Here is a 27,910-nt window from a genome sequence, read left to right on the forward strand (position 1 = left end):
CTCATATCAGACAAAACAGACTTCAAAATAAAGACAATTACAAGAGACAAAAAAGGACACTACACAATGATCAAGGGATCAATCCAAGAAGAAGATAGAACAATTGTAAATATTTATACACCCAACATAGGAGCACCTCAATACATAAGGCAAATGCTAACAGCCATAAAAGGGGAAATCGACAGTAACACAATCATAGTAGGGGACTTTAATACCCCATTTTCACCAATGGACTGATAATCCAAAGTGAAAATAAATAAGGAAATACAAGCTTTAAATGATACATTAAACAAGATGGACTTAATTGATTTTTATAGGACATTCCATCCAAAAACAGCAGATTACACTTTCTTCTCAAGTGCTCATGGAACATTTTCCAGGATAGATCATATCTTGGGTCACAAATCAAGCTTTGGTAAATTTAAGAAAATTGAAATCGTATCGAGTATCTTTTCTGACCACAACGCTATGAGACTAGATATCGATTACAGGAAAAATCTGTAAAAAATACAAACCCATGGAGGCTAAACAATACACTACTAAATAAGCAAGAGATCTCTGAAGAAATCAAAGGGGAAATCAAAAAATACCTAGAAACAAATGACAATGAAAACACAATGACCCAAATCCAATGGGATGGAGCAAAAGCAGTTCTAAGAGGGAAGTTTATAGCAATACAATCCTATCTCAAGAAATAAGAAACGTCTCAAATAAAGAACCTAACCTTACACCTAAAGCAATTAGAGGAAGAAGAACAAAAATCCCCAAAGTTAGCAGAAGGAAAGAAATCATAAAGATCAGATCAGAAATAAATGAAAAAGAAATGAAGGAAACAATAGCAAAAATCAATAAAACTAAAAGCTAGTTCTTTGAGAAGATAAACAAAATTGATAAACCATTAGCCAGACTCATCACGAAAGAAAAGGAGAAGACTCAGGTCAATAGAATTAGAAATGAAACAGGAGAATAACAACTGACACTGCAGAAATACAAAGGATCATGAGAGATTACTACAAGCAATAGTGATGAAAGAAATTAAAGATGATACAAACAGATGGAGAGATATACCATGTTCTTGGACTAGAAGAATTAACATTGTGAAAATGACTCTACTACCCAAAGCAATCTACAGATTCAATGCAATCTTTATCAAACTACCAATGGCATTTTTCACAGAACTAGAACAAAAAATTTCACAATTTTTATGGAAACACAAAAGACCCCGAATAGCCAAAGCAATCTTGAGAAAGAAAAACGGAGCTGGAGGAATCAGGCTCCCTGACTTCAGACAATACTACAAACCTACAGTAATCAAGACAGTATGGTACTGGCACAAAAACAGAAATATAGATCAATGGAACAGGATACAAAGCCCAGAGATAAACCCATGCACATATGCTCACCTCGTCTTTGATAAAAGAGGCAAGAATATACAATGGAGAAAAGACAGCCTCTTCAATAAGTGTTGCTGGGAAAACTGGACAGCTACAATTAAAGGAATGAAATTAGAACACTCCCTAACACCGTACACAAAAATAAACTCAAAATGCATTAAAGACCTAAATGTAAGGCCAGACACTATCAAACTCTTAGAGGGAAACATAGGCAGAACACTCTATGACATAAATCGCAGCAGGATCCTTTTTGACCCACCTCCTAGAGAAATGGAAATAAAAACAAAAAGAAACAAATGGGACCTAATGAAACTTAAAAGCTTTTGCAGAGCAAAGGAAACCATAAACAAGGCGAAAAGACAACCCTCAGATTGGGAGAAAATATTTGCAAACGAAGCAACTGACAAAGGATTAATCTCCAAAATATGCAAGCAGCTCATGCAGCTCAATATCAAAAAACAAACAACCCAATCCAAAAATGGGCAGAAAACCTAAATAGACACTTCTCCAAAGAAGATATACAGATTGCCAACAAACACATGAAAGGATGCTCAACTGATTCATCCTTTGATTACTAATCATTAGAGAAATGCAAATCAAAAGTACAATGAGGTATCACCTAACACTGGTTAGAATGGCCTTGTTCAAAAAATCTACCAACAATAAATGCTGGAGAGGGTGTGGAGAAAAGGGAACCCTCTTGCACTGTTGGTGGGAATGTAAATTGATACAACCACTATGGAGAACAGTACGGAGTTTCATTAAAAATCTAAAAATAGAACTACCATATGTCCCAGCAATCCCACCACTGGGCACATACCCTGAGAAAACCATAATTCAAAGAGTCATGTACCACAATGTTCATTGCAGTTCTATTTACAATAGGCAGGACATGGAAGCAACCTAATTGTCCATCGACAGATGAATGGATAAAGAAGATGTGGCACATATATATAATGGAATATTATTCAGCCATAAAAAGAAATGAAATTGAGTTATTTGTAGTGAGGTGGATGGACCTAGAGACTGTCATACAGAGTGAAGTTAAGTCAGAAAAAGAAAAACAAATACCATATGCTAACACATATATATGGAATCTAAATTAAAAAAAAAAAAGATGGTTCTGAAAAACCTAGGCATAGGACGGGAATAAAGCCGCAGACGTAGAGATTGGACTTGAGGACATGGAGAGGGGGAAGGGTAAGACGGAACGAAGTGAGAGAGTGGCATTGATATATATACACTACCAAATGTAATATAGATAGCTAGTGGGAAGCAGCTGCATAGCACAGGGAGATCAGCTCGGTGCTTTGTGACCACCTAGAGGGGTGGGATAGGGAGGGTGGGAGGGAGACGCAAGAGGGAGAAGATATGGGGATATATGTATATGTATAGCTGATTCACTTTGTTATACAGCTGAAACTAACACACCATTGTAAAACAATTATACTCCAATAAAGATGTTTAAGAAAAAGATTAAATGACTTTATAAAAGACACACAGAGACCCCTGGCAGACTCCTGGTTCCACGCCTAAAGTTCTTCCCCATTTTACTATTTCATGGCAGAATCCATAAAGTTGCTATTGCATTTTGTCTGTTCCTAATGAAATATGTTCTCACAAATGGTTATCATAAATGCAATCTCCTTGCAAACATTACCTTCCTTGATGGTTTTTAGTTCTTAATCATACAACTTGCCATAATCATATTTGACCAGATATAATTAACTTCCCTAACAAATTAAGAATAATGGGTTTTTATAAATGCTGTTGGGTATTTTAAAATCATAAATTTTAGGCAGCTGTAACTAAGATTAACTAATTCTCTTCAATATCAATTATCACAAATACATGAAAGCAATTCTCAGTTACTCACTCAGATCATCATGGTTAATTTTTTAAATCCAAAATTGTTTCTTCCTTTCTCTGAGCACACTTCAGATTACATCACCCTAATCAGGGAATACAAATGAAAATGAATATTGGCTTAAAAGAAAATATAATTAGGATAAAAGACATAATTTATATGTCATATATACAAATACCTTTTGCTACTTTATTCCAACTGAGTTAATAATCAAAGTTTGCTGGACAGAAATAAACAAGTTATTCAAATAACATATACAAACATACATATATATACATAACAAATATATGTGGTGGATACACACACACACACACACACACACACACACACACATAAATGAGTTCATTCTAAAATTTCCAATGACAACCACAGAGGGTTTATTTTAGTCTTCCCCCTTTCTGCATCTGACAGGGAGAAATCTAGCTTACATTGTCCTCAATATATTTATTTGATGGCCCAGTCATAAAATACACAGAAAGTAGTTTACTATAGTTAACCCATAGCACTTCAAACAAAGTTACTAGCTCAATATTTATTTATATCTTTTGAAAAAAATCTTTAGTCTGAGGGCACAGAGTCAAAACACTGAACTCAAAAGCTACCCAAGTTAAGTTTCCTCTCCATTCAATGTACCAATGTTATTCATCTGAAATAGTTCTACACTCAATTTTAGGGGTTCATTTTTATTTTACTGTTATTTTGAGTATGTACAACATTATCACGGTTCCAAGAAGTCAAAACAATCTGATAGGTACACTTAGAAAAGGGTCATCCTCACCACTTCCACCTCATTCCCATTCTCCCCTGTAGGTTGCCAATCATTATTTTCTAGTTAACTTTTTACACAAGTTTTTTGTAAAATAGATAAATCTATAACGTTACATTTTCCTTTTTTTCTAAACCAAAAGTTTGAGTACTATAGATACTTTTCTGCACTCTGTTTCTTAGAAATCACTTTATAACTGATCATAGAGATCTTCATCATTCTTTTATACTAGCTGCAAAGTACTATGTCCTACCACACTACTCTTCTATGTATGGCCATTCAAGATGTTTCAGTATAGTAAATCACAAAAAAGAAATACTGAAACAAATATCCTTGTGCAACTGTAATTTTACATTGTTGGAGATACATCTTTAGGATAAACTCCTAGAAATAGTATTTCTGGGTCAAAATGTAAAATGCATATGTAGCTTTCTTAAATATTGTTGTATTCCCCTCCATAAGGATTGTACCAGTTTGCAGTCCTATCAGCGATGTACGAAGGTGCCTAGTTTCCCACATCCTCACCAAAACCTTGGTTAAGTTCTTATCTCACACTTCTGAAGGTCAGAAGTCCAAAACTGGCCTTCACTGAGCTTAAATCAAAGTGTAGGGAGGGCTGTGTTCATTCTGGAAGCTCTAGGAGAAAATCCATGTCCTTGCCTTTCTCAGCTTCTAGAGATCTCCTGAATTCCTTGGAGCATGTATGGCCCCCTTCCTCCATCGTAGAGACCAGCAACATTACACCTCTCTTCCTTCTTCTGCCCTCACATCTCTCTCTTTATAACTGCAGCCACTTTTTAAAAAATAACTTTTAATGGAGTACAGTTGATTTACAATGTTGTGTTAGTTTCAGGTGTACAGCAAAGTGAATCAATTATACATATACATATATCCACTCTTTTTTAGATTCTTTTCCCATATAGGTTATTTCAGAGTATTGAGTAGAGTTCCCTGTGCTATACAGTAGGTCCTTATTAGTTATCTGTTTTATATATAGTAGTGTGTATATGTCAATCCTAATCTCCCAGTTTGTCCCTCTTCCCCCTTTCCCCCCTGGTAACCATAATTTTGTTTTCTACATCTGTGACTCTATTTCTATTTTGTAAATAAGTTTATTTGTACGATTACCATTTTAGATTCCACATGTAAGCAATATCATATGATATTTGTCTTTCTATTTATGACTTACTTCACTTAGTATGATAATCTCTAGTAAATCTATGTTCCTGCACATGGCATTGTTTCATTCTTTTTATGGCTGAGCAATATTCCATTGTATATATGTACCACATCTTCTTTATCCACTCCTCTGTCACTTCCATGTCTTGGCTATTGTAAATAGTGAACTGCAGCCACTTCTAAGGACTCGTGATTACAGTGTGCCCACTCAGATAATCCAGGATCATTTCTCCATCTCAAGTGTCTTACACTTATCACATCTGCATAGTCTCTTTTGTCAAGTAAAGCAGAATATTCAGATTCTTGGTGATTGGGGCATGGACACGTTCACAGGCCATTATTTTTCCTACCACATACATTTTATCATTCAGTGTTGAAATTTCTCTTTCAGAGGGTGATTTTGTCTGTGTTTCATCTAAATCCCTCTTTCTCCTCGCCTCCTTTTGATGGAATCTCTTAAGTCCTCCATTACCCACTTTCTACACCCACAGGCTGGAAAGTTTAGCAGCTCTGTTGCAATTTGGAGTTTACTTTTCTCAGAGGTTACTTGAAGTTCAGGATATTCTCTGTCTCCTACTAAAGAAATGCTGAAATCATAAGTCAATGTATGGTTTTATTATACTTCTTGTTGAATTTTATGTTTTGGAGGGATTATGCATAAGAGATTTGGATTCAGTTAGATGCAAAGTTGAAGGTTTTATGACTGTTAAGTTATGAAGGGTATTTCTAAAGCTTCTCTTAGGGCTTTGATACTGTTACTACAAATGCATTTTGAAAATGAGAATACCACCTATTAACTCTGATCACCAAAGATGTCAGTGAAGAATAAAATTCAGAAGCATTTTGAAAAATGGCAGGAATAAACTACTATTGCAGTCAGGCAATGAGAACTAGTAACTACAATGAGCTACAGGATGATAAACAAACACCCCACTGGAAAACAAGGCTCCTAATTAATTATGTTTGTCATTTAACACCTACTCCCTACAAGCTAGCTTTTATCTGCAGCTGCTATAATCAATAGTGCTTTGTTGCTGGCAAACATTGCTCTCTTATAGCTAGTAAAATAGGAACATAAACATTTAAAATCTCTCAATATCTGTGTTTGAAAGTCTCACTACCTATGCTCAGCTCTTTTTATTTGCAAACATGTTCTCTCTCACCACTTTACAGATGCTTTCTCCTTTCTAGAAAAAAGGTTTCATTATTTTATCTCTTAAGACCAGAAATGATCAATGGGCCCAGTTTCATTAAGCAAATGGACACACTGTATAAAAAATTGAAAGGAATTTTAAACAAGTTGGTTTTGTAATTTTTTTAAATAATTTTTTTATTTATGTATTTATTTTTATCTTTGGCTGCGTTGGGTCTTCGTTGCTGCATGCAGGCTTTCTCTAGCTGCAGCGAGCAGGGGCTACTCTTCGTTGCAGTGTGCTGGCTTCTCATTGCGGTGGCTTCTCTTGTTGTGGAGCTCAGATTCTAGGTGCACGGGCTTCAGTAGTTGTGGCACACGGGCTCAGTAGCTGTGCCCGCAGGCTCTAGAGCGCAGGCTCAGTAGTTGTGGCGCATGGGCTTAGTTGCTCCGCGGCATGTGGGATCTTCCCAGACCAGGGATCAAACCCATGTCCCCTGCGTTGGCAGGCAGATTCTTAACCACTGCACCACCAGGGAAGCCCCAGTTTTGTAATTTTTTATTAACTGTATTTTTTAAAGCAATATGTTAAAATCAAATGACACCAAAGGATACACCATGAAAAGCAGGTCTCTGTCCAACCTTAAACCCTTAGTTCCTCAGTTCTCAAAAGCAACTCATTGTACTCTTTTCTTATTTATTCTTTCTACTACAATGACATATAGACACATTGCCCTTTATAATACACAAATGAAAGCAAATTATGCTATCAAATTTTCATTTTTTTACTTAACTGTGAACCTTGTGATCTTTTCTTATCACCTTACCAATATACAAATCTGTCTCATATCTTTTCACAGCTGCATGGTATCACTCGGTATGAATAATACATAATTTATTTAAACACCTCCCTACTAATGAATTTATATAATTAAATTTTAAATTTTAATTCCTATTGTTATGCACATTTATTTAGAACATTTATTTTCTGCAAGACAAATGTTTTCATTTCAAAAAGTAATAGTAAATACTTAGAGTATAAAATGGAATCTGGTTAGCAAATAAATTATAAAACATAGGAGCAGTTCCCCACATGAAAAGAGCTTAGAAGTTAGCACTCCCATCCTTACAAGAAGCTGAACAAACTGGAAATCACTGGACCCACCAGAGACCAGAGATCTGTCAACTTAAAGAAAAATGTACAACATTGGAGTTGTGAGTTTAAGTTTTATTCAGGGTCTTACTGAGGACTATAGTCCAGGAGATGGCCACTCAGTAACTCTGAGGAACTGCTCCAAAGAGGTAGGGGTGGTAGGGGAAGAGCCAGTATATATTGATGTATGAATTTTTTGGCTTGGAAATACATGTAGTCAAGCATACATCTTGGTAAAACATTATTGCCAATTACAAAGAACAGATATCTCAAGTTAATTATTTTAGTGCTTTTCTGTGTATGGGAAGATGAAAGAATCTGGGGTCATGGAAATTCTCCTTGAAATATGCATTTTAACTATCTAGGGGGCCATTTATCCAAAGCCCAGAATGCCTCACCTCTTTTTTCTATCCTCAATTCCCTTCAGGGCCCACTAGAAGACTGAGATTCAATCATAAAATTGTAGAATGGTTCCCCTGCCCCCCAACTTACCACCACATTAATGGGAACCGAATATAATAATAGTAGATGACAGCTGGAAAAGCTGCAAAGCACATACTCTATTTAAAGAAGAGTCCTTCAGGATACACAAAGAAAAACAAGGGGAACAAAGAAACAAAAGACTCGGAAGAACTCGGAACCTCTAGCACCTATACCTACAGCAAACTTTAAACACAGCCCAACTCCTAGGCAGATTAACACAAAACCTCAGACTAAAGGATTATTTACCTCAGTTCCCAATACCCAATGTCTGGCTTCCAAGAAAAAAAGTATAAGACATGCTAAAGAAATTGAATCAATAATTGAAACTGAGCAAGACTCTATGGGGCCCAGTGGGTACAAAAGCCTTTTTGCATTCCCCATTTCTCATTTGTAGAAAAAGGTTTTATTCTTCTAGGTTTTCCTTGAGTTCCAAAGAGAAAGCTCAAACAGTTATTAATTAGGGAAATGAGGGAATGCAGAAACAAAGGAAAAGCAGTCACACAAGAAAAGTAATGATACCTTAAGCAATAGTTCAGTGACAAAACAGAGGCCTAGTTCCTCCTCAAGGGATATACCTAACAATCTGACACATATCTTTAGGTTGCTCTGCAGAAAATAAGACCCCCACCCAAGTGGAGGATGGTGACTACATGCTGACCACAAGCACGTAGACCTTAGACTGGTTGGAACCAGAAGGCCGATGATTAAGATTCTTGAAACATCACGCTGTCACCTCACCACCAACTAATTAGAAGAAAGTCCACTATCTGATCACACACCTTGGAACCCTCACCACAAATGTTGCCTTTTAAAACCCTTCCTTGAAAGCCTCAGGGAGTTTGGGTCTTTTGGCACTAGCTGACTGTTCTCCTTGCTTGGCACCCTGCAATAAATGTTATACTTTCCTTCATCACAACCCAATGTCAGCAAATTGGCTTTGCTGTGCATCAGGCAAGGAGATCCTAGTTTTCCTCTCTACAAAAACAAAAAGGCACAAAATAACCTCCCCTGCTGTGAGTTCCATAGATGGATGCTTCTCTGGGAATCCTTTCCCCACCTCCACCCACACACCCGCCCCATATAGCTACATGTTTCATTTCAGAACATCTTGCTTCCCCCACATGCTTCAGTGCTTTCCTACCAGTATAGAATTATGAACTCCAAGAATAAAGTACACAAAAAGGAGGTGGATAATGGGAGCAGAGTGTGTGACATGGTGCTCCACAGTGTGCAACATGGGGTCTAGTAGTAGGTTTCCTTCTCCACCAGCCACCAGGGCATCAGCATCACCTGATGATGTCTTTTCTGACTTTGTCATATAGGAAGATGAGGAGAGAGTAGGAAAAGACACTGAGCCACCAGGTAGGTTTGAGAGGATACATCCTCAAGGCAACACCCACTCCAGGGCAGTAGAAAAGGAAAGCAGCAAGGGCCATCTCTTCAAAGAGGCCAAATGCCCTGCTGGAAGACTGAATTCCTCCTGGTCTTGCAGATGACCAAGTTGGCCCATTGTGCCACCAAGATACTGACAAAGAAGGCTGTGTGGCAGGTAAAAGCCAAGATTTTCCTCTGCTTGTAGGTCCACTGCTTTCCGCAGCTGTCCTCAACATCATTGATCCAGTGGTCATCTCAGTCCACTCAGACCCAGCAGATGAATTGGGAGGAAGCTCTTCTCAGCCTAGGATCACAAAGTAAGTGAAGAAGACCCCCAGGGCCTGGATCATACCAATCTGTCCATAGGCCATGCTGATCAGCTGCTTATTCACACGTTTGTCCATTTTGGGGTTTTCGAGCTGTCTCTTCATGATGTCACTCTGAGCTAGCTCATAAGCCAGGGAGGTGGCTGGAACCATGTCCATGCCCTAGTTAATGCAGAGGATGGTGATGGTCCTCAGGGGTAGTGGAATGTTTGTAATAATGAATATCAGGAAGGGGGTGTTCCTGATAATAAATATCTGGAATGTTCTGATTATGGTGTAGGCAATGGATTTCTTCAAGTTATCAAAGATTAGACGACCTTCCTCTACTCCAGTCACAATTGAGGCAAAATTCTCATCCAAGAGAATCATGTCAGTAGTTTACATAGACACTTCTGAGCCTGCAATTCCCATAGCAACCCCAGTGTCCACCTTCTTCAAAGCTGAGTCATTGACACCATCACCAGTTACAGCCATGATAGTGCCATCTCTCTGGCAGTCTTCCTGAACGATCAGCTTCTGTTGAGGAGAGGACCTGGGAAACACAGTCTCAGTATGGTACTTCAAAATGTTATCCAGCTGCTGGAAAGTCAAGTCCTTCAGATCACTTCCATGTACCATGCAGGCATTGGCACTTCTTGGGTTCACCTGGCTCACTGGGATGATGAGGTAGGATGCAATGTCTTCTATGGTTTCCTTGTCTTCTGAGAGGATGCCCACAGCTTTGGCAATGGTTTTGGCTGTGATTGGATGGTCTTTGGTAGCAAATTAATAATCTTTCAAAAAAAGAAAAGAAGCATTGACTGAGATGGTTTCACTGGATTATGCTGCACACCCCAAACTGAATAAATACAGAGGAAACACGCATAAGCAGAGCATAGTCAAAATGCTGAAAAACAAAGAAATAATGAATTCTTTAAAAAGTTGGAGAAAGGGATATATAATGTACATGGGAACACAAATTCAAAAGGCCATGGACTTCTCATCAGAAACTAAATGGGCATGTAGTATTATTTCAATATGGATTTAATTTGCATTTCCTACTGACTGATGGTATTGAGCATATAGCTATGAGTTGATTACCTATTACCTCATATATCTTCTTTTATAAATTCGGTGAATCTTTTTCCCATTTTTATTGAGTTTATTGTCTTATTTTTGAGAATGAAGAGTTCTATATATCTTCTGGGTACAAGTCCTTTGTTAGACACTATGTATTATTAAAATAGTTTCTCCAAGTCTGTGATTTGCTTTTTCATTTAATTGTGTCTTTGTAAGAGAAGTTTATAGTTTTCGTCATGTCGAATTTATTAATTCCCTTTCCTGGTTTAGACCTATTTTGTTCTATCTAAATATTTGCCCATCCCAATGTTGTAAAGATTTTCTCTTATTTCTTCTGGAAAAAACTATAGTTTTAGTTTTTAAGATAAATTATAATATTTAGGCTTATAATCCATTTTAAGTAATTTTACGTGGCATGAGGAAATGGTCAAGGTTCATCAACATTTTTTGAAAAAACTCTACTTTTTCCACTAAATTACCTTGGCTCTTTTCTCAAAAAGCTACTGGCCATATTTTGAGGATTTGTTTCTAGGTTCTCTACTCTGTTCTATTGATATATATGTCAATCCTTATGCCAATACCAGTATCAAAATTTCTTTAGATTTATACTAAGCCTCAAAATTAATTAGTGAAATCCTCCAATGTTGTTCTTTTTCAGAATTGTTTTGTCTATTCTAGCTCCTTTGAATATTCATGTAGGTTTTATATTCAGCTTTCAGCTTCCCAATTTCTATAAAAATAAATAAATAATAAATTTAAGAAGCCTGCAGAGATTTTGATTGGGATTACATTAAAATTACAGATCAATCTGGGGAGAACCATGATCTTAATGAGTCTCCCAGTTCACAAACATGGTTTCTCTCTCCATTTATTTACATCTTTTTAAAATTTCTCTTGGCAATATTTTGAAATTTTCATTACCAAGTCTTGTACAAATTTTATTAAATTTATCTATAACTAGTTCATGATTTGTATGCTATTAACAGTATTTTTATTTTCATCTTCCAATAGTTTATATCATATATAGAATAAAATTTTTATATTGAGTCCTTTACTCACTCACTTGTGAGTTCTAGTATCTGCTTTTGTAGCTGCCTTAAAATTTTCATCATACATATTTATGGCATCTTCCTTTAGATCCTTGAACATACAGGGTATATTAATGACAGGTTTTTTTTTTAATGTCCTTGTCTTCTTATTCCATCATCTCTATCAATTCTTGGTCTGTTTCTCTTTACTTATTTTTCTCCTGGTTACAGGTCATATTTTCCGCTTTACATGACCAGCAAAAATTTTTACTGGATACCGAATGCTATGAACTTTATATTATTAAATGCTAGATTTTATTGTATTCACCTAGAAGGTAATTAGATTATTTGGAGATTAGGTTTATCCTTCCAAGGTTTATTTTTAAACCTATTCAGAGTGGGTCTAGAATACTCCTGAGGTTAAAGTAACCATTTTCATGTGTTCTATGGTCTCTGCTCAATGCCCTATGTATTTAATGAGATCTTCCCACTTTAGATGGAACAATCAGAGTGTTCCCTATACCTAAACAAGCTCTGGGCATTGTTCACCTTAAAGATTTCCAGTAATTGCTCTTTCTTCAGAGGTTGTTCTTGTCTAGCTCTTTCGGGTTTTACCCTACACATGTGCAGAGTTCTCATCCAAAGATGCATGAAAACAATTATCCACATTTCTGGAGTTCTTTCTACGTATTTCTTCCTCATCTTGGGTCTTTTCCTCAGAAATTCCAGACTCTTTTTCCTCCCTGAACTTTGCTCTCTGTCATTTCTATTGCTACAGGAGATTGCTAGAGTCTATCAGAGGTTCCTTGCCTTGGCCTGCAGTCCAGAAATATCTTCAAAAAATTTTTTACATATTTTTTCCTTGTAATGGTAGGGTTCATCTCATTTGTTTCCCTCCTTTCCCTATTCTCAAAGATTGTAATCCTGTCCTGTCTGTTATCTTATGTATAAAAGCAGATGCTTTTATAGTAACTCTAATTTACAGATGTTCACAACAGGAGATCAGTTCTGTAAGTTTGTTCTCTTATGCTAGCTTTTACTGACTTTGGTCGACCTCTTGTTTTTACTAGATTTGATTATATCCATCTTTAATATATTGAAATGACACAATATTTCTACCTTTCTCAAGGTATTTAGGAATGATTAAAGACACTGAAATTATAATCATGGCAGATTTTTAAAAGGGTACTTTCCCTGAGTGAATAATTTTTAGCTTAAAAAAGTCATAGTCTGATACTTTACACAGTCTTAATGTTTATTTTATCTAAGAATGTTAGATTCTTAGGCATTACAGGTAATTTCCTTCTCCTCTCACACCCACACTCTGGGTTTAATGCCTAACTTCTATAAGATGCTTTGCATTTTCTACTTTCTCTATGGTATTTCTTTACCTACATTCTGCCCCCATGCAGTCATGTAATCTAGTGATGGGTTTTTAAGTATCTTGAGAACCATTAGCATCCTCCACCTACTAGATGATTATAGAAAAACCATCCATGAAGAATACTTATCCCAGAAATTGTTTGGTTTCTCTTTTGATATGGCGAGTTGAGTTGTTTTCCTTCCATATACCAGGAACTGAAGATACAATTATAAGCAAAAACAGGGTCCTTGCTTTTGTGGAAATTATACTCTAATGTAAAAAATTCATTAATTATCATACAAATAAATGTATATTTGGAAGCAGTTACAGTTGTTATAAGGAGAAGGAAAAGTGTACTATGAGACATTAAAACAGGAAACCCAGTCCAGTTTAGGGAACTCAGGAAAATCTCAGTGAAATAACCACTGACATGAAATCTAAGGCTTGAGTAGGAATTACATACGTAGACAAAGGTAATGGTAGGGAGGTGGGGTGAGAGAGTTGTTCAGGTAAAGGGAATACCGTGTCGAGGGCCTAGGTTAGAAGGAGCATGACACTTTTAAACAATATGAAGAAGGCCAGTATCGCTGACACTGGACCATGAGGTTATGCTGGTGAAATAGGCAGGAACCTGGCAGTTTATGTTAAAGATATTAGTCCTTACCTTAAAATAACAGGAAAATTATTTCAGGGTTTTAAGCAGGATAGTGATTTGATTAACCTAAGTTATAAAAAGATTATCATGATTTCAGTATGAGAGAGAGATTGAAAAGATGCAAAAATGATGGAAAGAGACTAATTAGAAAGTTACTGCAGTAACCTTGACATGAAATAATGGGAACATGAACTCAAGACTTAACAGTGAAAAGAGAAAGCAGCAGATGGATTCAAAAGATGTCAGGAGATAAAATCAACAAGATGTGAGTTATCATTACACATGGGAATTAAAAAAAGATCAAGGAAGAGAGAATGATCATTTCTGGGATTAACCAGGTGATGGTGTCACCTACTAAGAAGGAAAAAAAGAAAAAATAGGGTTATGGTGTTTGGGGAGAAGAATGAGTGAATGCTATGAGTCCAGTTTGGTTGTGCTGAGTTGAGGATGCCCTTGCTGCATTGAATTGTAGATGCTGGGTAGACAGTTGAGTATGTGGAGCCAGAGCTCAGAAAAGAGGTCAACAAAATGGTAATTGTAGATGAGTTTGCCAATGGACACAAAACAAAGTATCTGGAGGACACTACAGTGAGCCACCCAGATACCCTTTTAGTGAACTATTCTTTGCCCCTACTGCTAAGAGTATCATTGGCTGAGAGCCTGTCAGCTGCTTCAGGAATTATTTTATCTGCAAAGATCATGTCATACCTATTTCCAGGTTGGCTGAAAAATATCTGAAGGACTATAAAGCCCAGAGCATCATGGCCCAACCCAGAAAAACTGAAGAGCCATTCCAGTTTCAGAGTCCCACAAATTGTTTTTATTTGCTTGTTTGTTTGTTTGAACATCTTAATTGGAGTATAATTGCATTACAATGGTGTGTTAGTTTCTGCTTTATAACAAAGTGAATCAGCTAGAGAGTCCCCCATATTGTTGACTGAGCCTTTGATTGTGATACCGAGCAGGGTTCTTGGCCTTCCCTAATCAGTAGAAATTGACTAGAGGCCAAAAAAGAAGTTCAGAAAAGGCTTTACTAGGGCCCCTGCTGCAGTAAGAAGAAGGAGAACAAGTAACAGGTTACCCTGCTCACTTGCTCCCTGAGGAGGTTGAGCTTGTTCCTTATATGGGGTGAGGGTAGGGGTGTGTCCAAGAGTGGGGCCAGAGGGGTGGCTTAGGTGTTTGCCCATTCCTTAGGTGGTGTTGTGTACAGGGGGCATGTGCAGTACCCTGCTTTTGCTCCCGACCCGCCGTTTTGCTCCAGGCTCTTCAAAATTGGCAGTTGGGGGAGGAGCTACAAGATGGCAGAAGAGTAAGATGTGGAGATCACCTTCCTCCCAAAAAATACATCAGAAATACATCTACATGTGGAACAGCTCCTACAGAACACCTACTGAGCGCTAGCAGAAGACCTCAGACCTCCCAAAAGGCAAGAAACTCCCCACGTACCTGGGTAGGGCAAAAGAAAAAAGAAAGAACACAGACAAAAGAACAGGGACGGGACCTGCACCAGTGGGAGGGAGCTGTGAAGGAGGAAAGGTTTCCACACACTCGGAAGCCCCTTTGCGGGCAGAGATGGGGGGTGGCGGAGGGGGGAAGCTTCGGAGCCACAGAGGAGAGCGCAGCCACAGGGGTGCGGAGGGCAAAGCGGAGAGATTCCCGCACAGAGGAGCCGTGCCGACCAGCACTCACCAGCCCGAGAGGCTTGTCTGCTCACCCGCCGGGGCGGCCGGGGGCTGGGAGCTGAGGCTCCGGCTTCGAGGTCGGATCGCAGGGAGAGGACTGGGGTTGGCGGCGTGAACACAGCTTGAAGAGGTTAGCGCACCACACCTAGCCGGGAGGGAGTCCGGGAAAAGGTCTGGAGCTGCCGAAGGGACAAGAGAATTTTTTGCCTCTTTGTTTCCTGGTGCGCGAGAAGAGGATTTAGAGCGCCGCTTAAAGGAACTCCAGAGACGGGCGCGAGCCACGGCTATCAGCGCGGACCCCAGAGACAGGCATGAGATGCTAAGGCTGCTGCTGCCGCCACCAAGAAGCCTGTGTGCGAGCACAGGTCACTATCCACACCGCCCCTCCCGGGAGCCTGTGCAGCCCGCCACTGCCAGGCTCCCGCTATCCGGGGACAACTTCGCCGGGAGAGTGCACGGCGCGCCTCAGGCTGCTGCAACGTCACGCCGGCCTCTGCCGCCGCAGGCTCGCCCCGCCTCCTCCGTACCGCTCCCTCCCCCCGGCCTGACTGAGCCAGAGCCCCCGAATCAGCTGCTCCTTTAACCCCATCCCGTCTGAGTGAAGAACAGACGCCCTCAGGCGACCTACACGCAGAGGTGGGTCCAAATCCAAAGCTGAACCCCAGTAGCTGTGCGAACAAAGAAGAGAAAGGGAAATCTCTCCCAGCAGCCTCAGGAGCAGTGGATTAAATCTCCACAATCAACTTGATGTGCCTGCATCTGTGGAATACCTGAATAGACAACGTATCATCCCAGATTCAGTAGGTGGACTTTGGGAGCAACAATATATATATTTTTTCCCTTTTTCTCTTTTTGTGAGTGTGTATGTGTATGCTTCTGTGTGTGATTTTGTCTGTATAGTTTTGTTTTTACCATTTGTCCTAGGGTTCTGTCTGTCTTTTTTTTTTTTTTTTTTTGTATAGTTTTTAGCACTTATTATCATTGGTGGATTTGTTTTTTGGATTGGTTGCTCTCTTCTCTCTTTCTTTCTTTTTTTTCTTATTTTTTTCATTTTTATTACTTAAACAAATATTTTTTAATAATTATTTTTTATTTTAATAACTTTATTTTATTTTATTTTATTTTACTTTATTTTATTTTATTTTATTTTATTTTATCTTCTTCTTTCTTTCTTTCTTTTTCTCCCTTTTATTCTGAGCCGTGTGGATGAAAGGCTCTTGGTGCTCCAGCCAGGCATCAGGGCTGTGCCTCTGAGGTGGGAGAGCCAAGTTCAGGACACTGGTCCACAAGAGACCTCCCAGCTCCATGTAATATCAAATGGCGAAAATCTCCCAGACATCTCCATCTCATCGCCAAGACCCAGCTCCACTCAACGACCAGCAAGCTGCAGTGCTGGACACCCTATGTCAAACAACTAGCAAGACAGGAACACAATCACATGCATTAGCAGAGAGGCTGCCTAAAATCATAGTAAGGCCACAGACACCCCAAAACACACCACCAGACGTGGACCTGCCCACCAGAAAGACAAGATCCAGCCTCATCCACCAGAACACAGGCACTAGTCCCCTCCACCAGGAAGCCTACACAACACACTGAACCAACCTTAGCCACTGGGGACAGACACCAAAAACAATGAGATCTACGAACCTGCAGCCTGCGAAAAGGAGACCCCAAACACAGTAAGTTAAGCAAAATGAGAAGACAGAGAAACACACAGGAGATGAAGGAGAAAGTCAAAAACCCACCAGACATAACAAATGAAGAAGAAATAGGCAGTCTACCTGAGAAAGAATTCAGAATAATGACAGCAAAGATGATCCAAAATCTTCAAAATAGAATGGAGAAAATAAAAGAAACATTTAACAAGGACCTAGAAGAACTAAAGAGCAAACAAACAATGATGAACAACACAATGAATGAAATTAAAAATTCTCTAGAAGGGATCAATACCAGAATAACTGAGGCAGAAAAACGGATAAGTGACCTGGAAGATAAAATAGTGGAAATAACTACTGCAGAGCAGAATAAAGAAAAAAGAATGAAAAGAAATGAGGACAGTCTCAGAGACCTCTGGGACAACATTAAGGCACCAACATTCGAATTATAGGGGTCCCAGAAGAAGAAGAGAAAGAGAAAGGGACTGAGAAAATATTTGAAGAGATTATAGTTGAAAACTTCCCTAATATGGGAAAGGAAATAGTTAATCAAGTCCTGGAAGCACAGAGAGTCCCATACAGGATAAATCCAAGGAGAAACACACCAAGACACATATTAATCAAACTATCAAAAATTAAATACAAAGAAAAAATATTAAAAGCAGCAAGGGAAAAGCAACAAATAACACACAAGGGAATCCACATAAGGTTAACAGCTGAACTTTCAGCAGAAACTCTGCAAGCCAGAAGGGAGTGGCAGGACATATTTAAATTGATGAAGGAGAAAAACCTAAAACCAAGATTATTCTACCCAGCAAGGATCTCATTCAGATTTGACAAACAAATTAAAACCTTTACAGAAAAGCAAAAGCTAAGAGAATTCATCACCACCAAACAAGCATTATAACAAATGCTAAAGGAACTTCTCTAGACAGGAAACACAAGAGAAGGAAAAGACCTACAATAACAAACCCAAAACAATAAAGAAAATAGTAATAGGAATATACATATGGATAATTACCTTAAATGTAAATGGATTAAATGCTTCCACCAAAAGACATAGACTGGCTGAATGGATACAAAAACAAAACACGTATATATGCTATCTACAAGAGACCCACTTCTGACCTAGGGACACATACAGACTGAAAGTGAGGGGACGGAAAAAGATATTCCATGCAAATGGAAATCAAAAGAAAGCTGGAGTAGCAATTCTCCTATCAGACAAAATAGACTTTAAAACAGACTATTACAAGAGACAAAGAAGGACACTACATAATGATTAAGGGATCAATCCAAGAAGAAAATGTAACAATTGTAAATATTTATGCACCCAACATAGGAGCACCTCAATACATAAGGCAAATACTAACAGTCATAAAAGGGGAAATCAACAGTAACACAGTCATAGTAGGGGACTTTAACACCCCACTTTCACCAATGGACAGGTCATCCAAAATGAAAATAATTAAGGAAACACAAGCTTTAAATGATACATTAAACAAGATGGACTTAATTGATATTTATAGGACATTCCATCCAAAAACAACAGAATACACATTCTTCTCAAGTGCTTATGGAACATTCTCCAGGATGAATCATATCTTGGGTCACAAATCAAGCCTTGGTAAATTTAAGAAAATTGAAATCATATCAAGTATCTTTTCCGACCACAACACTATGAGACTAGATATCAATTACAGGAAAAAATCCGTAAAAAGTACAAACACATGGAGGCTAAGCAATACACTCCTTAATAACCAAGAGACCACTGAAGAAATCAAAGAGGAAATCAAAAATTACCTAGAAAGAAATGACAATGAAAACACAATGACCCAAACATATGAGATGCAGCAAAAGCAGTTCCAAGAGGGAAGTTTATAGCAATACAATCCTACCTTAAGAAACAAGAAACATCTCAAATAAACAACCTAACCTTACACCTAAAGCAATTAGAGAAAGAACAAAAAAACCCCGAATTTAGCAAAAGGAAAGAGATCATAAAGATCAGTTCAGAAATAAATGAAAAAGAAATGAAGGGAACAATAGCAATGATCAATAAAACTAAAAGCTGGCTCTTTGAGAAGATAAACAAAATTGATAAACCATTAGTCAGACTCGTCAAGAAAAAAAGGGAGAAGACTTGAATCAATAGAATTAGAAATGAAAAAGGAGAAGTAACAACTGACAATGCAGAAATACAAAGGATCATGACAGATTACTACAAGCAACTCTATGCCAATAAAATGGACAACCTGGAAGAAATGGACAAATGCTTAGAAATGCACAGCCTTCTGAGAATGAACCAGGAAGACATAGAAATTATGAAAAGACTGATCACAAGCACTGAAATTGAAACTGTGATTAAAAATCTTCCAACAAATAAAAGCCCAGGACCAGATGGCTTCCCAGGCGAATTCTATCAAACATTTAGAGAAGAGCTAACACCTATCCTTCTCAAACTCTTCCAAAATATATCAGAGGAAGGAACACTCCCAAACTCATTCTACGAGGCCACAATCACCCTGATACCAGAACCAGACAAAGATGTCACAAAGAAAGAAAACTACAGGCCAATATCACTGATGAACATAGATGCAAAAATCCTCAACAAAATACTAGCAAACAGAATCCAACAGCACATTAAAAGGATCATACACCATGATCAAGTGGGGTTTATCCCAGGAATGCAAGGATTCTTCAATATACGCAAGTCAATCAATGTGATACCCCATATAAAAAAATTGAAGGAATAAAACCATATGATATTCTCAATAGATGTAGAAACAGCTTTCAACAAAATTCAACACCCATTTATGATAAGAACCCTCCAAAAAGTAGGCATAGAGGGAACTTACCTCAACATAATAAAGGCCATATATGACAAACCCCCAGCCAACATCGTTCTCAATGGTGAAAAACTGAAACCATTTCCTCTAAGATCAGGAACAAAACAAGGTTGTCCACTCTCACCATTATTATTCAGCATAGTTTTGGAAGTTTTAGCCACAGCAATCAGAGAAGAAAAAGAAATAAAAGGAATCCAAATCGGAAAGAAAAAGTAAAGCTGTCACTGTTTGCAGATGACATGATACTATACATAGAGAATCCTAAAGATGCTACCAGAAAACTACTAGAGCTAATCAATGAATTTGGTAAAGTTGCAGGATACAAAATTAATGCACAGAAATCTCTTGCATTCCTATACACTAATGTTGAAAAATTTGAAAGTGAAATTAAGAAAACACTCCCACTTACCATGCAACAAAAAGAATAAAATATCTAGGAATAAACCTACCTAAGGAGACAAAAGACCTCTATGCAGAAAATTATAAGACACTGATGAAAGAAATTAAAGATGATACAAATAGATGGAGAGATATATCATGTTCTTGGATTGGAAGAATCAACACTGTGAAAATGACTCTACTACCCAAAGCAATCTACAGATTCAATGCAATCCCTATCAAACTACCACTGGCATTTTTCACAGAACTAGAACAAAAAAATTTCACGATTTGTATGGAAACACAAAAGACCCCGAATAGCCACAGCAATCTTGAGATAGAAAAATGGAGCTGGAGGAATCAGGCTCCCTGACTTCAGACTATACTACAAAGCTACAGTAATCAAGACAATATGGTACTGGCACAAAAACAGAAATATAGATCAATGGAACAGGATAGAAAGCACAGAGGTAAACCCACGCACATATGGTCACCTTATCCTTGATAAAGGAGGCAAGAATATACAGTAGAGAAAAGACAGCCTCTTCAATAAGTGGTGCTGGGAAAACTGGACAGGTACACGTAAAAGAATGAAATCAGAACACTCCCTAACACCATACACAAAAATAAACTCAAAATGGATTAAAGACCTAAATGTAAGGCCCGACACTATCAAACTCAGAGCAAAACATAGGCAGAACACTCTATGACATAAATCACAGCAAGATCCTTTTTGACCCACCTCCTAGAAAAATGGAAATAAGAACAAAAAGAAACAAATGGGACCTAATGAAACTTAAAAGCTTTTGCACAGCAAAGGAAACCATAAACAAGACAAAAAGACAACCCTCAGAATGGGAGAAAATATTTGAAAATGAAGCAACTGACAAAGTATTGATCTCCAAGATTTACAAGCAGCTCATGCAGCTCAATATCAAAAAAAACAAACATCCCAATCTGAAAATGGGCAGAAAACCTAAATAGACATTTCTTCAAAGAAGATATACAGATTGCCAACAGACACATGAAAGAATGCTCAACATCATTAATCATTATAGAAATGCAATTCAAAACTACAATGAGATATCATCTCACACCTGTTAGAATGGCCATCATCAAAAAATCTAGAAACAATAAATGCTGGAGAGGGTGTGGAGAAAAGGGAACCCTCCTGCACTGTTGGTGGGAATTTAAATTGATACAGCCACTATGGAGAACAGTATGGAGGTTCCTTAAAAAACTAAAAATAGAACTACCATATGACCCAGCAATCCCACTACTGGGCATATACCCTGAGAAAAACATAATTCAAAAAAGTCATGTACCAAAATGTTCATTGCAGCTCTATTTACAATAGCTGGGACATAGAAGCAACCTCAGTGTCCATCAACAGATGAATGGATAAAGAAGATGTGGCACATATATACAATGGACTATTACTCAGCCGTAAAAAGAAACAAAATTGAGTTATTTGTATTGAAGTGGATGGACCTAGAGTCTGTCACACAGAGTGAAGTAAGTCAAAAAGAGAAAAAAAAATACCGTATGCTAACACATATATATGGAGTCTAAAAAAAAAAAAAAAAAAGGTCATGAAGAACCTAGGGGCAAGACAGGAATAAAGACACAGACCTACTGGAGAATGGACTTGAGGATATGGGGAGGGGGAAGGGTCAGCTGGGACAAAGTGAGAGAGTGGCATGGACATATATACACTACCAAATGTAAAATAGATAGCTAGTGGGAAGCAGCCGCATAGCACAGGGAGATCAGCTCTGTGCTTTGTGACCACCTAGAGGGGTGTGATAGGGAGGGTGGGAGGGAGCGAGATGCAAGAGGGAAGAGATATAGGGACATATGTATATGTATAACTGATTCACTTTGTTATAAAGCAGAAACTACAACACCATTGTAAAGCAATTATACTCCAATAAAGATGTTAACCAAAAAAAAAATTGGCAGTTGGGTTTTTTGTTCACTTTGTCCAGAATTTGCCCCAGAACTGCAACCCAACTGCTCATGAATGCAGTTCTTTTCAGTTCCATATAGTTTCTTTGTATTTTGTTGCTCAAGGAGAAGTTTGTCCAGGTGCTAGCATTGGAGCACTGCAGCAAAGGGTCTCGGGTCCCAGCCTGTCTCAGCTTTCATCACAGCTCAGCTTTTCCCTCAACCAAACCTGACGTCTTTCTCCTGTCCACAGGTGTTGATCCCAAGAATGCTCCTTAGCAAATACAGCACATGCTAATCCTGGGGAAAGCAATCTTAGAGTGGAAATGGAAAGAGGTCTATGACTGAGCCTTAATTAGTCCAAATATTTAGTCCCCCTTAAGGGAAGAAGAACCATAAAGAAGATAGAGACAATAGAACCAAACGAATACAAGTAGAAGTAGGCAAGAGTGGTTGTCACAGATGCAAAGAAGAAGTTAAAGTATCAATTAAAACGTGAACTGAAGAATAATATTTATCTGACTTAGAGATTTTGTTTGTTTTCATAACAGTTTGGAAAACTGTGGGCTGAGGAGGGATGGGATGTGCAGAAAAAGAGATGGTGAATGTAGGCAATTCCCCTGAGAAATTTTTCTTTGAGTAGAAGGAGAGAAATAAGGCTGATCGTGGTTGGCAGAGGCCAGGAAGATTGTTTCGGTTCTTAAGAGGAGAGAGATTTATGTTTGTTCACTTATTCATAGAAAGGAACCAGTTGAATAGAAGTTAAACTTTTAGAAGTGGTATAGAGAGGGCAATATAATAAGTTGTTATATTGGGGATGCTTGAAAGATAAAAATGAAACAAAGAAGGTAAATACAATGATGGGGCTGACTTCAGAATTCAGTGGAGTGAGGAGTAGAGTGACAGCAAGATAGGACTCTCCGAAGTCAGTTTGTTTGTTTTTTTAAATCAAACTTCAGTGTATGTAATAGTCATTAGGGGACTTGTTGAAAATGGAGAGTCTAGGATCATTCTCAGAGACTTGGATTCAGTAGTAATGCATTGGAGCCCAGAAATCTGTACTTATAAAGCTCTCAAGTGATTCTGCACAAATAGTCATGGATCATGTGAGGAGAACACGGGCATTGGAGGTGCAACTCATGAGTGTCTTGATGGCTCTCTGTTGAAGTAGAAAGAGAAACGCATGTGTGTGAGGACGAAATCAAAATATTATCAGCACCAGAGCCACCCTTGGGTGGACAATAGAGTTTTCTTAGGAAATTAGCTCCCTGAGGAAGTAGAAGGTAAAGCCCAGAGGCCTTGAGAACTGGAAATAGAATGGAATAAAGAGAGAAAGAAAAAGGTACATTGATATGCCAGAGCAATGACCAAGAAAGGGAGGAAGTGGGTGGGAAGAGACAGTGTGACTTTTCAAGTGGTAAGCACTTAGGGAAAATGTGGCCACTGAAAAATTAAGGAACAGTAATGGAAAGACTTTTAAGATCTGAGCTGTTAGTTGATTCTAATTTGTTTGTGTTGCTGCTGTTATGAAAATACCCTCTCACTCTCCAGACCTTCTTTAAAACCTGACTTATCTACAAGAGATATAATGGTGATTAAAGGAATGAGTAGCTGATGTGAAGTTTGAGCTCCTCTCCCGGGTTTCTCCATGATGTCTGGGTGGTCAGACCATGATTTGAGTCGATGGTCAGTGGTCTACAGGACAAGAAAATGCAGTCAAGTAGCAGTTACTCCATGGAAACAACTCAGGTGTCATTGAGAGATAACCTTGCTTTTTCCACAATATTAGAAAGCTAATAAGTCGATTACCTATTTCTTCATCCATTCAACAAACATGGACTATAGGTCAATGATGTCCTGTATGTAATAGATTTTAAAAGAGTGCAAAAGTAGCCACGGTCCCTTTCCTCATGCATTTTGCAGTATGGTAAGGAAGATAAAAGTAAATTTAATAATCCCACAAATATAATTGCAACTTTTTGAGGTCCTGGGGAGATAAGATGCATGCCACTGTAAGAGTCATTAATAAGGGCAAGTAATTTAATGTGGGAGGTGAGATAAATTTTCCAGAAAATTAACTGGATGTTGAAGGATGAGCAAGAGTTAATGGGCTTAATAATATCTTATCACAGTGTCATCAAGAGGATTAACTGAAACACTGTACGAAAAGCCTCAGGACATGGCATATTTCCTTGATTTTGAGATGGTATGAATAAAAAGATACATTTATTTAACAACAGCTTTGTGGGAGATAAAGAATCATAACTACTTAGATGTACACATTTAGTGTAACGTGCTTCTTCACTTCTGAAATACTAAAAGGTTAACGCCCTGGAGACTGAGGCACAGTATTCTTTACATTCCAAGCCTAGCATAGTGCCTGCCACCTAGGAGATACTCAACAAACGTTTGTAAAATAAATTACTATCTGCCCCTCTTCTGCCTCTCTTTCATCCTTCTTTTCTCTCGGGAGTTACTATCATTTCTCTTGTCAGGTACACTGATATTTAAAGATGTATGCATTTCTCCTTCATAGAGTATTTTTGTTTTGAAAGATGCTATGAACAAGATAATGATCACACTTAAGAAATGAATGCTTAATAATGGAATTTTAGGCATTTCTACCCAAGTGTTTTGAGGTGAGGGCCTTCCCAGAGATCTTTGAATCTGAACATGTAAAAAGAAACTTGTATTAAGGCACAATGACAGAATTTTGTTTGTTTGTTTCAATAATTAACTTAATACCATAATAGTTCATGTTTTGAACAAGTCTCTGTCCAATACAGGTGGACAGGGTCGTGCTCTGTTCCACACAGTCATGCAGGGATCTCTTTCCATCTTTTGTGGCTCTGCCCTCTTCTGGGTTCTTGCAGTCCTCTCTATTCAGGAATAGGATGTAGAAAGACGGCATGATATTTATGGTGGAGATACTTAAGGGCCAGGCTGGGCCCTTAAGAAGCCTCTGACTGCCAGTCAGCAAGAAATTGTGGCCCTAAGTCTTACAATTACAAAGAAATAAATTCTGCAACAACATGAGTGAGCTCAGAAGTAGATGCCTCACCAATTGAGCCTTCAGATGAAAACACAGTCCAACTCACACTTGGATTGCAGCCAGGTGAGACCCTGAGCTGAAGATCCAGTTAAGCCAAGCCTGGATTCCTAAACCACAGAGACTGTGAGGTCATAAATGTGTGTGGGTTAAGCAGCCAAGTTTGTGGTAGTTTGTTATGTACAAATAGGAAATCAACACAGGAACATCATTTGTTCCTCTGCCTGAGCTGTGCAGCTACAGCACGGATTGGTAATCCAAAGCCTTAAAACTTGACTGTTCAAGATGGATTTGGAAATGGACAACACACACATCAACCTAAGTGTCAATTTTGTCTCCCAGTCCTCTAGAAAGGGACCTCCCTGTATGTGCTATGCTAATCATCCTCCCACACTGATAATGTTTTCTTCTTGTCAGATTTACTAGGTAAACACTCCGCTTTCTTATCTGTGCCATTACTGAAATAAATTTACAATCCTTATTGGATTGTAAATTTATAATTTGTTCCAAACTTGACACAGATGAATCATGAAAAAAGAAGATGGTAAAATGAACAGAAATAAGCATAACAATTCTTATGCAAATTCCTAAGGAGCAGAACAGCATGGGGTCTTGTGGCTGCCAACCCCATACACCCTCGGCTGCTGGGCTGAGGGGCGCTTGGCTCCAATCTCCTCTCCCTGGCCAGAATATCAGGTCCTTGGAGAATAAAGAAATGCTCAGAAGCAGCCCTGAGTAGAGCTTTGAACTGCTGGACTCTTCAGCCACCCGGAACAACTGACAGGTGGAGCAGTTATGGAGCCAGGTGGCGAGGCTGAGCTGCCATCTAGCTGCCTGCCCATCAGCCCATCCTTCCGCTGCTCTGGGATGTCCCACAGGAACCCATGCGGCAGCAGGGAATTGAAAGGATGGGAAACACCTTAGCAATAGTTTCTAAGCAGCCCACAAAGCACAGCCAGCATTTGGGAATATAACTGACTATCTCCCTTGCTTTGAAAAAAAATATATATATATCAGGTCCTTCCCATAATAGGGAGAGAGAGCCTCCCTGGACTGTGGAGGAGGAGCTGGCCATATGTTGGCTTCATCCTATAGGCAGGATTATATAAACTCCCCACAGAGGCCCATCAAATCTCCATCCCATCCAAATAAAAGGAATTGAAACAGCTTTCATGCATCTCTCTGCTCAAAACACAAAGAATTTTGGTAGCTAGCCAACATCATCTAATCCACCTCTATCAACACAAATCCCAGCTTTAGTTTTTCTCACTCACCAAAACATAAATCTAATCTTTTTTTTCTATACATTATACCTCATTCTTTCATTTTCCCTCATCTTCAAGGTTGCAAAGAGTAAAAATTCCCACACATACCTGCCATTTGAAAATATATATTTCTAGAATGGAAAGGCAAAATTTAAAGAGTGGAAACACATATTAAAAAGTTCAACTTGAGAAAAAAATACCTGCCAATGTACCAGTGCAGATAAACTGGGTATAAAAAACTAAAGATAGTTCCTGAGGGAAAAAAAGATCACCCCCATCTGCAAATCAAATCAGCAAATATTCATTGAGCACCCACTATATTCAAGACATTAAGTTTGATGTTAAAGAAAATATAAATGTCTTAAAATTACTATTTCCTTCCCTAAATGTTTACCATTTGTTTTGGCAGATAAGGGAAAGAGATTAGAATGACACCATAGTATACATCGTAGAATGTCACCCTCATTTCACACTTATAATCATTTTCCATGTCTATAAAATGAAAAAAACACCTTTTCCAGGGGCTGATGCAGTACAGATGTAGCTCTGGGATACTGCAGGTTCAAGCAAATATCCCAAAAAAGTGAGTCGCCTGAATTTTTTGGTTTCCCAATGCATATAAAAGTTATTTTTACACTATAATGTAGTCATTAAGTATGCATTAGTATTATGTCTAAAATATATATACATAGCTTAATTTAAAAATACTTTATTGCTAAAAACTGCTAACCATCGTCTGAGCCTTCAGCTAGGTGTAATCTTTTTCAATAGCGACATCAAAGGTCACTGATCACATATCACCATAGCAAATATAATAATAAAGGAAAAGTTTGACATATTGAGAGAGTTACCAAAATGTGAAACAGAGACATGAAGTGAACAAGTGTTGGAAAAATGACACTGACAGACTTGCTCAATTCAAGGTTGCCACAAACCTTCAATTTGTAAAATAATGCAGTACCTGTGAAGCACAATAAAGCAAAGTCTAATAAAACAAGGTATGCCTGCACAGGAATATTTTTCTCCTTTAAGGCAGAGAAGGAGGGTGTGAGGCAGCAACCCCTACTTAGGTAGGAGGCAGTAGTTATATAGATGGGCTTGTTACAAACTGCCTGAGTTCAGATCTCATTTTCATTACTAACAAGCTATATAACCTTGCAAAAATTGCTCTGGTTTCCTAATCTATCAAATGGAGATTCTGAGAGTACCTAACGCCAATGACTTTTGTGAGCATTAAATGAGTTATCTCCCCTAAAACACTCATCAAACAAGTGCTAAATAAATACTGAATTTGAATCCCGCT

At 38.3% G+C, this 27,910-nt stretch overlaps 1 pseudogene; it reads right to left on the reverse strand.

The window, feature by feature from the left end:
• Nucleotides 1-9,216: 9,216 nt before the first annotated feature.
• On the reverse strand, nt 9,217-25,204 carry LOC133097399 (sodium/potassium-transporting ATPase subunit alpha-1-like; annotated as a pseudogene).
• Nucleotides 25,205-27,910: the final 2,706 nt, after the last annotated feature.

Source organism: Eubalaena glacialis, chromosome 9 (genome assembly GCF_028564815.1).
Source record: "Eubalaena glacialis isolate mEubGla1 chromosome 9, mEubGla1.1.hap2.+ XY, whole genome shotgun sequence".
Classification (NCBI taxonomy): domain Eukaryota; kingdom Metazoa; phylum Chordata; class Mammalia; order Artiodactyla; family Balaenidae; genus Eubalaena; species Eubalaena glacialis.